Source organism: Schistocerca nitens, chromosome 9 (genome assembly GCF_023898315.1).
Source record: "Schistocerca nitens isolate TAMUIC-IGC-003100 chromosome 9, iqSchNite1.1, whole genome shotgun sequence".
Taxonomy (NCBI): Eukaryota; Metazoa; Arthropoda; class Insecta; order Orthoptera; family Acrididae; genus Schistocerca; species Schistocerca nitens.
This window is the reverse complement of record NC_064622.1, coordinates 182,527,076-182,544,485: the sequence shown is the minus strand read 5'-3', so window position 1 is coordinate 182,544,485 and position 17,410 is coordinate 182,527,076.

Here is a 17,410-nt window from a genome sequence, read left to right as displayed (position 1 = left end):
CTTTTTACAAGGAAAGCCTACAACGAGGAGACGGATAATCAGCTAAGTGATTCTACATACCGCAAACTCAGAAAGGACCCAACGAGTCGCATATCAAGGAAAACTGCTACCCTTCTAGTCGCCTACCTAAACAAGTTATCAAGAGGTTGAGACTACACAACGCAGTACCACCAAGACTATATGGTCTTTCTAAGATTCACAACAATGGTGTCCTACTACTGCTAATAGCAAGTAATATTGCTGCCTCAACCTATTCTACCGCAAAACATCTGGCCTCTCTATTCAAGCCGTATGCTGGTAAGTGTTATCCCCACATACGTAATTTTGTGGATTTTGTCAATCGCTTGAAGCTAGTTTGAAGCTAGTTTGAAGCTATATTGACTACTAATCGAGTGTGACTGTTTCAAAAATATGAATAGGTTTCCAAATACCGCTACAAGACAAAAATTTGTTGACAACTAAATTATTTATTTAGCGACATGTTTCGCGGTGATACCCTATCATCAGGCTATATTGGCATTACGAAAACAATTAACATACGTTTAGGGAGAAGAGAAGTTTGTGGCACAACTTGGCTAGAGGAAGGGATCGGTTGGTAGGACATATTTTGAGGCATCAAGGGATCACAAATTTAGCATTGGAGGGCAGCGTGGAGGGTAAAAATCGTAGAGGGAGACCAAGAGACGAATGCACTAAGCAGATTCAGAAGGATGTAGGTTGCAGTAGGTACTGGGAGATGAAGAAGCTTGCACAGGATGGAGTAGCATGGAGAGCTGCATCAAACCAGTCTCAGGACTGAAGACCACAGCAGCAGCTGTGATCATCCTGAGGAGGGTGAGAAAGATAAACTAGTAAGAGGCAATGTCACATGGCGTATTGGTCTTATGTTCACATGAAAATTTTATAAAACAGTCACTCACTCATTTTGTTCTTGTGGCGTGGCAGTTTTCTTGTGTTGTGTCGAGGCACAGTTATTTCCATGGCTCATGGCTCTTTTGGATTTCTCCACCACTTTTCACAGACTTCACAAAGGTGTCTTTAAAACGCGAGACACACACACAAAAAAAAAAAAAAAAAAAAAAAAAAAAAAAAAAAAACAGATCAGCAGAGCGGAACACAAGATGGAAGTCAAAAAAAAAAAAAGGCTAGTTCCGATTTGACTATCGACATGTCGATCCTTGTGTTGTCAGTAGCAACGTCTTCTGCATGTCTTGCTGTCGTAGCATTGATGTTTTTTGACATAATATATTACAAAATGAGAGACTTTGACAGTTTTATAATACAAATTACAACATAAATACTTTTTATTTTCAGAATCGTAAATTTTTGAACTCTGTCATTTTATTTAGGATCTCGTTTTTCGATGTAAGGCTATGCTTGAATATTTCCCTTTCTTCCAAGATGTCCATTCTCCTGTTCTTTTGCAAAGTATGCAGTACTTCGATGTCGTTATCTATTACAACACTGTATTCAGTTTCATTTATGTGATTTGCTATAGCTGACTTATTAGCTTTATCCAGTCTGAAACAGTCACAATTATTTCACATTCAATGCAAAATGTACAAACAGCACGTGGGCCTAGTCTGTCTCAGCGGGATCATTGTATAAATTTTCATTAACCACCTATCATTAATGCTGTAAGAGGAGAAAAGGTGCCGGTAAAAATAGTTGTGCATAAAGATGTAGTGTGTAGCAAAGACAGTAATGTATGACCATTCGTCACCGATGAAAAAAAATGGTTCAAATGGCTCTGAGCACTATGGGACTTAACATCTATGGTCATCAGTCCCCTAGAACTTAGAACTACTTAAACCTAACTAACCGAAGGACAGCACACAACACCCAGTCATCACGAGGCAGAGAAAATCGTCACCGATGAAAATGAGATGGTGGCACAGCTGACGTGTTTTGCAGTAAGTCCTAGACACATCATACCTGTGTCAAAATTGTGCAAATAACAACAACAATAAAGAAACTAAAGCCAAAGAAACGACAAGTCAATTATAATAACGTCGAGCCCATACAAAAATTAGGTTACAAGGTAAGTCGAAGAAAGATAAGTATATCAACAAGAAAAGGACGCCAGCAGAAACGATGAAAAAGGCTGAAAGATGCAGACCTGCTGGAATGAATAACACAAAAAATGGAAAAAAAGAAAAGTAAAGACAGAACAAGGAAATGACCCGGTAAATGCAAGAAGCAGCTTTTCTCATAATACAGTGGAGAAGACAAGGAGACGAAGGACAATGAATGTTAGATTAAATTCTCTAATTCGAAGCAGCGAATTCACGAAGAATGTGCTGACTTTTGAATCTAATTTGAATTAGAACATATGACTGTGATACTGTGTACTATTAATGGGTTCTTCCGTCATTTGTTGGTAGAACAATCCCATATATAAGGCTGCATATCAGTTTGTTATTCAACCTTAAAAATGTTACTGTATAGTTTGGAAACAGAAAATATATTAATATTTTGCATAATATGATAAATTATTACTATAGTCAAGTATATTTTCTCAAGTTTAAATGGATTTCCTTCAGTAAATGTGTATGTTCTTCATCCTGTTCACAGTGTCCCAAAATCTTCATCTCAACCTTAGTTTCCCATTTCTTTCTCTCTGGCCATTTTACTCTGCATACTGGGAAGTGGCATTTTTGCAGACTTTCAGTTAAGCTCGTTTTTCTACTACAAAACGAGGGACTAAATTATAATCCGACTGTTTTACAGTTAAACAATGTTTGCGGTTATGCAGTTATCATTTGCTTACCTATGAAATAAAAGCAGAGGAAATTTGGCCGCTTTACCCAACTGTTCGCTAGACATTTCCTTACATTATCTTGCATTTATCTACTTTTAAGCCGGCCGCGGTGGTCTCGCGGTTCTAGGCGCGCAGTTCGGAACCGTGCGACTGCTACGGTCGCAGGTTCGAATCCTGCCTCGGGCATGGATGTGTGTGATGTCCTTAGGTTAGTTAGGTTTAAGTAGTTCTAAGTTCTAGGGGACTTATGACCACAACAGTTGAGTCCCATAGTGCTCAGAGCCATTTGAACCATTTTTCTACTTTCAAAAAGTTTTACTATTCATCACACGAAGTGAAAGGCTTGTAGAAGTCCTTCATGAAATTGTCCAACGATGATACATTCCTGTACACAACTACATTGCCAGCGAGCAATACTATAGTGCTTCTGACCCTTCCTGATAAATGGTTATGCTTCGTTGGGACATACCCGATGTTACTTTCGTGTCTTTGATACATCTGGCGTCCAGTTAAACGTACTGGATTTCATTAGTCGAATGTTCCTAGAGCCAATCACGTATTTGAGAAGGTACTCCCTACGTTCGTCAGTTGGCTAATAGTTGAAAACGTGGTTCATTGTCGAACGCCTTACAGAAATCTAGGAAGACGGAATCTACTTGATCGACTACACCAATTTTTTCCAGATATTATACATGAGCACAGCAAGCTGTATTTCGCATGAACGATTTCTTCCGCAACAACAACGATTATTTGAGTGAAGTTTATATTCCTCGAGGAACGCCATGGTGATTTAGCTTAGTACGAGTATATACTCTAGGATTCTCGATATTTCTTTGTATTTTACTTCATGTTATTATGACCTGCTTTTATAGCGTAATGCGCAGCGCATTTGCTTTACCTGATGTTGCTTGTACCTTAGGTAATTGAGCTATGCGCGGACCTGTTTAAAAAGAATAGTTCATAAACATAGAACATAAACATTAAATAAGAGGTAAATGAAGAATTGATAAAAAGAGGATATTCTAACGACTGTAATTGATTTAGAAGACAGAGAAACATGTTGAATTATGTATATTCAAGAGAGTAAATCTAAATAAACCGTAACCGGTGGTTCTATAAGTACGTGTGATACAGACAAAAGCAATCTTAACAGTTAATAAGAAGGGTTCACTTTAACTTCTGTAATTCCACTTAGACGGTAGAGAAAAACGATGAATAATGTTTATTTAAGAAAGCAAATCTAAAATAAACGGAAAGTGTTGCTACAATAACTACATGTAATACAGACAGAAGTAAAATTATTAAATGCGGCAAAACTGCATTGAGAGCGTTACGGGAATGACAGCGAAATCCCGAAGCTAAATAGTGATCTAAAACACCCGACAAACTACGTCCATTCCGTGATCACACTACACAAAACATTCATCAGCTCAAAATATTTCAGAGCTCATGACGATTTACAAATTAACACACGTGAGATAACAAGTAGGAACTCTACCTATTCTCAATTGAGTAATGCAGTCGGAAAAAGTAAAAGTTCTGCACGGGAACATGAAACGTAGGTCATCGCATCATGCCTATTCAGATGGAACATTACAACGGTGATTAGACGTGCAGTGTGAGTCACGCGCAAGACAGGTGGTGCCAGGTTTCTCGAGTGTATGTACTTTCTATTCGATATGATAAGGGTCACGGACACTGTCTGAGCGGCAGTCAAAACGCTGTCAGTTTTCTTTCCGGTTTTACTAATTGCTTATTAATTACTACGATTATAGTATTTGGAGTAGGTATTAAAATCCATGGAGAAGAAATGAAAACTTTGAGGTTCGCCGATGACAATGTAATTCTATCAGAGACAGCAAAGGACTTGGAATAGCAGTTGAACGGAATGGACAGTGTCTTGAAAGGAGGATATAGGATAACATCAACAAAAGCAAAGCGAGGATAATGGAATGTAGTCGAATTAAGTCGGGTGATGTTGAGGGAATTAGATTAGGAAATGAGACATGTAAAGTAGTAAAGGAGTTTGCTATTTGGGGAGCAAAATAACTGATGATGGTCTCACTAGAGAGGATATAAAATGTAGACTGGCAATGGCAAGGAAGGCGTTTCTGAAGAAGAAAAAATTGGTTAACATCAAGTATAGATTTAAGTGTCAGGAAGCCGTTTCTGAAAATATTTGTGTGGAGTGTAGCCTTGTATGGAAGTGAAACATGGACGATAAATAGTTTGGACAAGAAAAGAATAGAAGCTTTGGAAATGTGGTGCTACAGAAGAATGCTGACGATTAAATGGGTAGATCACATAACTAATGAGGAGGTATTGAATAGAATTGGGGAGAAGAGGAGTTTGTGGCACAACTTGACTAGAAGAAGGGACCGATTCGTAGGACATGTTCTGAGGCGTCAAGGGATCATCAATTTAGCATTGGAGGGCAGCGTGGAGGGTAAAAATCGTAGCGGGAGACCAAGAGATGAATACACTAAGCAGATTCAGAAGGATATAGGTTGCAGTAGGTACTGGGAGATGAAGAAGCTTGCACAAGATAGAGTAGCATGGAGAGCTGCATAAAACCAGTCTCAGGACTGAAGACCAGAACAACAACAAAAATAACTGTTATAGCGTTTAGTTATCAGAGTGAATGAAGGTGCGAATGTGAAATACTGTTTTATATGAAGCTTTTATACTACACAGTGAAGTAATTGATCACTTGAGGAATCTTCGAGAATGAAGTGTGTGTTAGTCATTTGTACCTGGGAATTTGGTGTAAACTATTTCGTCGGTTTATGGTATTGTGGAAATAAGATTATGATTTCGGTAAAGTAGTTCGGTTAAGGGGGAATTGATTTTATATTGTGGGTTTTCAAAATTTATTTGGGATAATTTACTGCCCTGCGCCAGTAACAAATTTTGAATGGTCCTGAATATATGGACGAGATTGAGCAGGCTTGATGCTGCTTTCCGACTGGCTGCGGTGTGTCTCTGCCAATCAGAAATTAGCATATTCGCGCGTATTTTGGAAAGTAGAAGCTTCTTCGTTGTAGAAAGACCAAAGTGGGGCTTAGATCTCATTGTGATCAGACCTAGTGACATGTCCTCCGTTAAAAATGATTAATATTGTGATATTTTGGTACAAAAATGTTTGAGAAGTGTTGATAAGTGTGGGAGTTCGATTTAAATCACAGTGTGAAATCAGGAAGATTTTGTGACATTTAAACATCTAAATTCCGCGTGGCGTGTTGCTTACTCGCAAACTCGAACATTTTGTTGCTTGAAACTGTTTATAGCAACATTTGAGCGAGCACTTCCAAAAGAAACAATCTGTTTGTAAACTTTCGGTGAACAATAATTAATAATTACCATAAACTGGCTACAGTTACGAATGAAGTGTGCGTGTGAACTTTTCAGATTTTGTACATCTTAGATTAAGAGTTGGTGTGTACAAGCTTATCGTAGTAGAGTGGAATATTACGCACTTAAATACTTTCATTTAACTATTCCTTGCACCGACAAAACAATTCTAGTGTGACTTGAGGCTATGATGCGTACAGCTGTTTTTGTGTATAGCTTTTTCCGGCTGCGACTGGATATCAGTAACTTCAAGGAGGCGTGGGTCTAATAAGATATTCACCATCAAGTAATTGGAAATTTGCAGTAGCCTCGTCGCCGCAATTTTTGCATCATGGTTCGGGAAGTACAAAAAGCTGGAGAGAAGAGAACCACCTTCGAGAATAAATGTGAAAATGAACAGTTTCGAACAGTGATCGAAAGAAAGTACAGAACAGTGCGTGACAAGTGGAAAAGCAGGACACTGCAACGAGAACTGTTACCCTACGGTGGGAAGAAGAAGAACGGCATCATAGATGCGACAAAAGAAGCGGCATGGAGTTAGCAGACGGAACGACGGATGCATTGACAGCAGCTATTTCAACAAATGCGGTGATGGTGTTGACAGCAGATGGCACCCCATGAACTGGTATACCTGGAGGCGGAGGACGGGCTCCCAGTTTCAGCGCGCCGAGACTACAGTCAACAAAGCCCGCCCGGCTAGCCGCGCGATCTAACGCGCTGCTTCCCGAGCGGGAAGGCGTGCCGTCCCCCGGCACTAATCCGAACGGCGGATTACTGTCGTGGTCCGGTGTGCCGGCCAGCCTGTGGATGGTTTAGGCGGTTTTCTATCTGACTTGCCGAATGCAGGCGGGTTCACCTTATTCCACCTCAGTTGCATTATGTAGGTTCAAATGGCTCTGAGCACTATGGGACTTAACATCTATGGTCATCAGTCCCCTAGAACTTACAAGGGAACCTCTCCATCGCACCCCCCTCAGATTTAGTTATAAGTTGGCATAGTCGATAGGCCTTGATAAACTGAACAATTTAGAAAACAGGAAGACGTTGTGTGGAACTGTGAAAAAATATGCAAAATACACAAACTGAGTAGTCCATGGGCCAGATAAGCCCCATAATTGACATCGGGGGCTTAGGAGCGCCGTGGTCCCGTGGTAGCGTGAGCAGCTGCGGAACGAGAGGTCCTTGGTTTAAATCTTCCCTCGACTTAAAATTTTACTTTCTTTATTTTTGCATAGTTATTATCTGTCCGTTCGTTCATTGACATCTCTGTTCACTGTAATAAGTTTAGTGTCTGTGTTTTGCGACCGCATCGCAAAACCGTGCGATTAGTAGGCGAAAGGACGTGCCTCTCCAATGGGAACCGAAAACATTTGATCGCAAGGTCATAGGTGAACCGATTCCTCCACAGGAAAACACGTCTGATATATTCTATACGACACTGGTGACGCCATGTGAGTCACATGACAGGAATATGTTCCCGACCCACCTAACTTGTACACTTGGCGAATGGGTAAAACGATTCTTCTACCTTGCCCGATTTAGGTTTTCTTGTGGATGTGATAATCACTCCCAAAAAAGTGATGAAAACATAAGAGTTTGTCACAGAAACTGAAAATAAAAAATTAAACTTTTCACTTGATGGAAAGTTTGAACCAAGGACCTTCCGTTCCGCAGCTGCTCACGTTACCACGAGACCACGGCGCTCCTGCGCACCCATCGTCCTTAATGTTGCCTATTTTCCATTGAACTACTCAGTTTGTATATTTTGCTTATTTTTTCACAGTTCCACACAACTTCTTCCTGTTTTCGCAATTGATCTGTGTCCAATTTTTCGAGGCCTATCCACTGTGGCAACTTATAACTAAATCTGAGGGGGGTGCGATGGGGAGGTTCCCTTGTTAGAACTACTTAAACCTAACTAACCTAAGGACATCACACAACACCCAGTCATCACGAGGCAGAGAAAATCCCTGACCCCGCCGGGAATCGAACCCGGGAACCCGGGCGCGGGAAGCGAGAACGCTACCGCGCGACCACGAGCTGCGGACCATTATGTAGGCGATTGCTGCGCAAACACTATCTCCACGTACGCGTTCTGTATAATCACTCTACCATGCAAACATTTGGGTTACACGTGTCTGGTATGAGACGTTCCCGGGAGGAGGAGGGGGGGGGGGGGTTGACTGGGGGCCGAACCGCACAGAAACGGGTTCAGTGTGGGGCGGAGGTGGGGCAGGTGGACTGCTGTGGCCTGTTGTGGGGGTGTGGACCACTGAGGACTACGGCGGAACGAAGTCTCTCCGTCGTTTCTAGGTCCCCGGTTCAGTGCACACATACATAGTCAACAAATGGAGATAGGTTTAGTTCATCTGTTGTTTGCTTGTATCGAAAGACGTTTTAAATTGGTGCGCAATGATAATTATGTAGTTGTTAAGGAATAGGATGCGATTCAGTTTGATGGAAGTGCCAGTCAGACAAGCATTACAGGGCAGAAAAATGTGAGTGAATTAGAAATTAATCATGGTTCAGTTCCTAATTTGAAACAGTTACCTCCAGTTGTGGGTGAGAAACGGGGACAAAACGGTTTAACAGATGTACTAGCTCTTTTAATAATTGAGTGATTTTAGTGATGCTGATTTATTTGACATGAGCCAGAGTGACAAATGAACAGGAGGCAAGACAGGCAGATGCCAAATTCGGTATGTTGCAAGTAAAGCAAACTGAACAGGGAAGTGTAAAGGAGATGTCAGCAACATTAATCCTAGGGATCAATGAAGCAAATAGAAATTTAGCCAGCCAGCTTAAGCAGTAGGCTGGTATTATAAAAGGTGTAGCTGGTAAGCTTAAACAGTTCAAAGTTGAAACTGATATCAAGTTCAAATATCAAGCTGCTGATGTAAAGAAAATGTGGCGAAAATAATTATAGGTTCTTCATGAAAACGTCGAAGTTAAAGTTTCTCAATTTGAAGAAAGTTGTAAGGAATCCTCAGATAGTGTAAGAAAGAAATTGAAAGAGACTGTTCAAAGGGTAGCTAATTAAAGCAAGTAAAGAATGATTCAGATCCAAGAAAATGTTCAGAAAGCAGAGCATAAAATAGCTACAGTGCTAGATATATATTAAAGTGAGTCCACAATTTTCAATAGCAAAATCAATGGAGAAAGCGAAAATTGTTTAAAAGCTGTGAAGGTAGTGTCTGATCGTGTGGAAGAAGTAGAGACTAACATGTATCACTTAACTAGTCAATTGGGAGTGGTTGCAAATGACCTGCATGAGCATAACGAATTGGTTCCGAGCACTATGGGACTTAACACCTGAGGTCATCAGTCCCCTAGAACTTAGAACTACTTAAAACTAACTAACCTAAGGACATCACACACATGCATGCCCGAGACAGGATTCGAACCTGCGACCGTAGCGGTCGCGCGGTTCCAGACTGAAGCGCCTAGAACCGCTCGACCACAGCGGCCGGCATGAGCATCACGAGAGACTAACTAAAGTAGAACACAATATACAAGTTAGTACTAACAGTGTGGGCGGTAGTTTCCTAATCGAGTAGGCTGAAATAGCTCACATTACTGACAGTGAGTTCTTACGTTTTGATCCTGCTGGACATGTGCATCCAAAGGAATTTAGGAATGATTCTGAAAATATGTTACCAAGATTGTAGACCGATAGGCGAAAGATCGGTTTTATTTCGTCAAAATTTATAGGGGAAGCTAGGAACTGGAAGATGAGTGCTACTGAACGATACGGTACTTTGGAAGAGTTTAAACATGCATTTTTCACAAAATATTGGGGTAAGCAAGAGCAGATGGAACTGAAAAAAATTTCAGGGCTGGAGGAAAATTTAATCCCAGAAAATAGAAAGTGAAGAGATTTGCTTTAAAGTGGGTGGCTAATTTATCTTATCTCACTAGTAAATTAGAGCCAGAGCAAATTATAATCGATAGAAGCTGCTTATGAATTGGTGAACCAAAATAATTGCTGCTTTTTGTGACGATATTAATAAATTTATTAATTACTTGGAAAGAGCAGAGAAGTAATCCTGGAGAAGGAGCAGGCTAATAGAAACTTGAGGCCTCCGAATTACGCGGAACCTCGACGGAGTATGAATATAAACAGAGTGGGTGCATCTCGAGGTAATGGTAGAGGTAGAGGCGTAAAAGGCTGATGCCATTCTGCGGGAGACAGGCAAACTAATTCCTATCAAGGAGTGCTAATAAATAGCGATCTTCATCGACGCCCACGAGAAAGACGGGCCGCGGGGCGTACGTCACCGAAGGTAGGCCGAGCTCGCTCAACTTAACAAACTCCGTTTGTACACCTGCTAACTCGTAACTGGATGTGTATGTACAAACGAGAATTGAATCTTCCATTGGAAGCCGCTATTATGGAGTCTTACTGCCGTTAGTCCTACAATGATAGGAAATCCAAAAGCGTACTGATAATTTATTACGGCTGTACTGGGGTATAATAAAATTATAATCATGCCAAAATGATTATCTGTTGGATAAGGCACCACATCTTGTATGGCACGAGGGCTGTTAAGAAGAAGAATGCTATAAACAAGCCGTTATATCATTTATGTCGAGAATTGATCTTAAATTTTGTTGCACGACTAGTAACCAGTAATACTTCATAATAGCAGATACCAGTAGAAGGTGCAATTCTCGTTAGTACATACACACTCAGTTGCGAGTAACAGGTTCAGAAACGCATTTTGTCTGCTGAGTTGAGCAAGCGAGAGAGCTAATCCTACCTTCGTGATGTACACGCCACAGACTGTCTTTCTTGTGGGTCGCGATCTTCATTATGCGACGATACTGATGTCCAAAACAGAGAACAGAGGGGACTGCGAGCGGGAGAAAGCGCAGTATCAGGAAGTATGGGAAACTAGATCCGGTCTGTGAAGATGCTGTCGTTTGCAGGACGGGAAATGCCAGTTTAAAATCGCTACCAACTCCTTTTACAATGTGAAGTGACTGAGTTAGGAAGTAATGACGTAGACAGTACGAATGAGGCACATGACGTCAAAATACTTGTATTTAATGGTGGTTTAGGTGACATCTTGAATAGGAACAGGCGAAGTAAACACTGCAGTAATGAGAATTTGATTTGTGTGAACAGATAATGACACAGGTTCAAATCAACAGGAGAACGTGTGCAGTGTAACATACGAGAAATCTTTGAACGAAGTAGAGGAGAACATAGATAGTAAAGAATTGCAGGATTTAGACGAGAGAAATATTGTGGTTGTTGTGGTCTTGAGTCCGTAGACTGGTTTGATGCAGCTCTCCACGCTACTCTGTCCAGCAAGAGCTTCTTCATCCCTGAGTAACTATTGCTACCTACAGCCTTCTGAATGTGTATTTATGCCTTGTCTCCCTCTACGATTTTTACCCTTCACTCTTCCCTCCAATACTAAATTGATGATCCCTTGACACCTCAGAAAGTGTCCTACCTACCGATTCCTTCTTCTAGTCAAGTTGTACCACAAATTCCTCTTCTCCCCAATGCTATTCAGTGCCTCCTCATTAGTTACGTGATCTACCCACCTAATCTTCAGCGTTATTCTGTAGCACGACACTTCGAAAGCTTCTATTCTCTTCTTGTCTAAACTATTTATCGTCCATGTTTCACTTCCATAGATGACTACACTCCATACAAATACCTTCAGAAAAGACTTTGTGACACTTAAATCTACACTCGATGTTAACAAATTTCTCTTCTTCAGAAACGCTTTTCTTGCCATTGCCAGTATACATTTTATATCCTCCCTGCTTCGACCATCATAAGTTATTTTTCTCCCCACATAGGAAAACTCATCTACTACTTTAAGCGTCTCATTTCTTAATCTACTTCCATAAGCATCACCTGATTTAATTCGACTACATTCCATTACCCTCGTTTTGTTTTTGCTGGTTTTCATCTTAAATCCTCCTTTCAAGACAATGTCCATTCCGTTCAACTGCTCTTCCAGGTCATTTACTGTCTCTGACAGAATTACAATGTCGTCGGCAAACTTCAAACTTTTTCTTTCTTCTCCATGGATTTTAATACCTACTCCAAATTTTTCTTTTGTTTCAAATGGTTCAAATGGCTCTGAGCACTATGCGACTTAACTACTGAGGTCATCAGTCGCCTAGAACTTAGAACTAATTAAACCTAACTAACCTAAGGACATCAAACACATCTATGCTCGAGGCAGGATTCGAACCTGCGACCGTAGCGGTCGCTCGGCTCCAGACTGTAGCGCCTAGAACCGCACGGCCACTCTGGCCGGCTTTCTTTTGTTTCCTTGACTGCTTGCTCAATATACAGATTGAATATCAGGCTACAATCGTGTTTCACTGCCTTCCCAACCAGTGATTTCTTTTATGGAGGTGATTAATGAGAATTTATTTGTAATAAGGTTGACTATAATGGGTTCAGTTAAGAAATTTAATGGAGGATGTTCAGGAAGAGAAAGGTGATGCTCTAAAGTGTTTTGATATGTCAGTAGTGGACACGTTGACAGAATAACAGGATAAACAGTGAAAATAATCCTACAAATATGTGTGCAATCTCTAGGCATGGGAAAGGTTTTGAGAGAAGGGAAGTTGTACACGATTTGCTAGGTGAATCTGAAGTCAGTAATTGTGGTGTCACCGCCAGACACCACACTTGCTAGGTGGTAGCTTAAATCGGCCGCGGTCCATTAGTACATGTCGGACCCGCGTGTCGCCACTGTCAGGATCGCAGACCGAGCGCCACCACAAGGCAGGTCTCGAGAGACGTACTAGCACTCGCCCCAGTTGTACGACGACATTGCTAGCGACTACACTGATCGAAGCCTTTCTCTCATTTGCCGAGAGACAGTTAGAATAGCCTTCAGCTAAGTTAATGGCTACGACCTAGCAAGGCGCCATTTGTACCATTGCATGTATCTCAAGATAGTCTCACTTGTATCATCAAGAATGCTGTATACCAAAGGACGATATAAAAGTTAAGTGTTCTAGTAGCTACGTTCTTTTCTTTATCACATTCATTACGAATCCTGTTCCAGACTTCGCGCCGGTCGGCGTGTGTGTACGTGTGCCCTTTCGGCTACCCGTCACTGTGGACTGGCTGCCTTGTCAGTCCACTACAGTAATATTGGAGAGAAGACAGGCCAACCTGTAGGTGAGTTAGTGGTACAAGGGGAAGGAGTGCAGTGTTCAGCTGACTGTGGCCGTGATCTTTGTGTTGTTAGTCAAAAGCGGTTAGATGCTTTGCCAAACAAGGAGGAATTAGTAATCATGCTTTGAGAGGTGGCATGAGCCCCCTCTCATATTTCTATCTTACGATTCTCCTCTCTAGTTGCATGCGGTGGAGGGTTGCTTTTCCTTAACACGCGTACTTCCCACGCAGCGTCTCTCGTCACCCGGGTGGGCCGGTGACAGGCGGGCTCGGTGGAACTGGAGAGAGTTAAGCCGACGTGTGTGAGGCAGTCGAGTGAATGCTTTTCAGACGCCGACATTGTCAAGAGACACGCCCGCTGGGGTGTGAAGTAGCGGCTGGGCTAGAGGTTCCGTTACTTCAGAGAAACTTTGCGAAAACACTTTCTGGCGGGCTACCAGCGAGGCGTGGGAATGACTTGTGTACCCACGCAGTTGTGGCGGGAAAATTCCCGCACTTTCTGCAAAATCAGCACAGAAATTGGCGCCAAGAATCTCCATTGGTGGAATGGTAGTGCTCCGGCAATGGAGTGGAATTTCCGCCGGTTTTCGAGTTGCTGATTGGAACGTAACCACGGCCACTGTCGTGGGGGCGGGAATGTTCGGTGTTCGGCCTGTACGGGTGCTCTGAGTAGTCGGCAGTCGCCTTTCGGTCGAGGACGTCGAAGCAGCCAGCCCTCGCCTGCGGTACGCCAGATCGTGTTCTGGGAGATAAGAAGACTGTTGGTAATGTACGTCCGCAGCACCGGCAGATAGGGATTTTTCCTAGGTGATAATCAGAGCTCAGCAGAGCGCGCCTGTTCATCCTTTTCTAACTGTGTTCAGTTTCGAGTAACAGCAATTACTATTGGGTTAGCTGTGTGTCTCTCTTGAGATTTGAGTGGAAAGGAATTGGCTCCACATACCACTTCGTCTTAAACCTCAGGATCTAAGTTAGGGACAACTTCACCTTTATAGTGTTTGTATGAATCTCCAATTTTAGCCAATTTGATGATTTATAAATTTCCTGTGTTTCTTTTACTATTCTGTGTTTAAGCATAATAAATCATATTGTTATTTTGAACAGAACTTTCATTCTGTTAATCGATAGAGCAACCCTATCATTCCTCACTATGCTAATGAAACCTTTGTTTATTTAACTTATGTATCAAATTAAATTATTGCAGGTGCCAAACTCTCTTCTACTCCACTAGCAGGGTTGATTAGAGTCAGTTCGCGTATTTTTTTTTATCCTTGTGCAACAGCAAAAGTCGGAGTTAGAATAGGGGGGGCTTAGAGCATGATTTACACATGTGGATTCTAGTAGAATTTAGTGATAAATACACTACTAGCCCCGGCACCTCGCATAATATGGCGACCCTTGGCCTCGGATCTTTCCTGTGAATCTCTGATAAACAAACAGGATTCTTAGTAGGAACATTCAATTTTTTTTCTCTCTATTTTTTTTAATGATTAATACCCAAGTTTTTTTTTGTTTTGGTAGTTCCGCGTTTAGTTTTAAGTAGCGGCGCATGACTACAGTTTTTGTTTTCAGTGTATATATTTTTTGTTCATTGTTTTTTTTGTGTTTCGCTGATGTGGTGTCTGTACCGCATCGCACTTTGTCGGATTTGTGTGTGGTTTCTGTACCACATCATATTGTGTTTGTGATTACAGCGTTGGAACAGCGTTGTTGAAATTTTATGTTTATGTGTAAAAAATATATGGAGTAGATTAATTTTATTGTGCATTTTAGATGAATTTGTTTTTATGAATGATAACGAGAAGTAAGGCACGACTATTATCGGGCGAAGCTAAAACAAAAGAGGATAGCATAATGGATAAGGGGCAGTTTACTGACGGGAATAGGTTCGGAGATGAGATGGGCACATTTTTAGCAGGACAGGACGCCAGGGGCATTGATGAGGAAGGTGATTTGGACGCGATCTCAGAGCAGCGTTGCGGCCGTGATTATGATAGTGAAGTAGAGGATGAAACAGAGACAGGCACACAGGTCGAGACGGTAGCAGAAGTTTATAGTCAAACGAACGAGTGCAGACAGAGGCCAGCTCGGTCACGTCAGAGCTCTAGCGCCCAGGTGTCCAGAGTTACATCGCCCATGTTTGAAGAGGATCAAGAAGATGACGTAAACCCAATACTGAGCTTCCTACGATCAATGAAAGAAGAAGCTGACGAACAGCGTAAGAGGGAGAAGGAAGAAGAGGAGAAACAACGTAAGAAGGAGAAGGAAGAAGCTGACGAACAGCGTAAGAGGGAGAAGGAAGAAGAGGAGAAACAACGTAAGAAGGAGAAGGAAGAAGCTGACGAACAGCGTAAGAGGGAGAAGGAAGAAGAGGAGAAACAACGTAAGAAGGAGAAGGAAGAAGCTGACGAACAGCGTAAGAAGGAGAAGGAAGAAGAGGAGAAACAACGTAAGAAGGAGAAGGAAGAAGAGGAGAAACAACGTAAGAAGGAGAAGGAAGAAGCTGACGAACAGCGTAAGAAGGACACGGAGGCAATAATTTCGCATATAGGGGAAATTCGTGGGGAATTATTAACAATAAAGAAAGAATGTGGAGAAGCAAAACAAATGTCAACGGTAGCACAAAAAGTAGCAGGCCTTGCCAAAACTGCAGCAACAGGGGCAATGAAAGTCGCGGAAGCAACTTCTAAACTCGCAGGGCGCTTGCGACGTACAACACAATCCCACTCAAAATCCCTAGCATTCTTAAAAACTCAAGGTAATATCGCGGTTGCGAACTCCACGAAACGAATGGAAGAAGTAGAGAGTCGGATAGCAAAACTAGAGCAAAACGGGCACACGAGCACTGCGCGTTCGGATACCCATGATGGAGTACACAGAATTGTGTCTCCGAGGAAAAGCCCGCCGTGCTCTAGCCCAGTGACAGAGTGCGGAACTAACAATGCACACGCAGAAACAGCAAGTAATAGCTCCAATAATTATAGCCCACTTAGGAGAGTGAATTCTGAGTGCCACTTCCACTGTGATACAGAGGTTGCACATCACAGTTATCAGCAAGATAGAACAGGACACTCAGCAGACGTGCAAGTATCGGAAACGAGTGACAACACCAGTGCGAGGATCAGACAGGATTTTGATCACAATCACTTCCTGTCGATACTGAAATTCCAGAAGTTCAAAGAAAATGGAGGGTCGATGCATCCGAAGAGCTGGGTGATGCAGTTTACAAATTCATTACCGGCATCATGGCCAACCCAGGCAAAATTAGAATTCATGTGTGGACACATCGAAGGCCAAGCCGCGGAAAAGATGCGGGGTGTGGCAGTGACGTGTCGGACTTATCAGGAATTTGTTGGTGCATTCCTGCGGACCTACTGGTCAAAGGAAACGCAAGATAGGATTAAAGAGGAAATAATATTTTGTCCTGAACTGGAAGTGTCCGGGCATAGGAGCGCAACCAAATTTCTTGATGATTTACTCAAGAAGAATCAATTTTTAGATAGTCCATATAGTAACGGAGAAATCATTAAATTTTGCTTTTCCAAATTGCCAGTTAGGTACCAACAGACACTTGTCGGCAAGTGTGGAGCTGACATAGAAGCATTCAAGATTCTATTGCGCGAACTCGAAGTAGTCTTTGATAAACAAGACGCAAAGGACAGGAAGAAGGGGCAAAGTAACAAATACCACCGGCCAGGAACAGAAGACGACAGCAGATTGCATAATCGCACTGGTCAGTTAGGAAACCAGGGTTACGGAAGTCAAGGTTACGCTATTCAAGGTTATGGAAACCAAAGACACGGAAACCAGAACGTCAGGGAGCAGGGTCAATCTAGACAAGGAATCTGGGATAGAAGGAATAACGAACGGCAAAGCGACCGTAATTGGAGAGAGCGAAACCAAGGACAACGGTGGAACCAGGAGATTGAAACCAGACCCGCAAATCCTAATGCACGTCAGAGGAGGGGGAGCCTAACTAGGGATTGACGCCAGACTAGTGCGAACACAGGCCGCCGGAATTTCGCACGTAATCTCGGACCTGGCCAACTACGGATGATACATTACGAAGATTTATCAGAAATCCTGCTCGAGGAACATAAAGCAACTCCTCGACATGATCGGCAGCCTCTTATCACAGT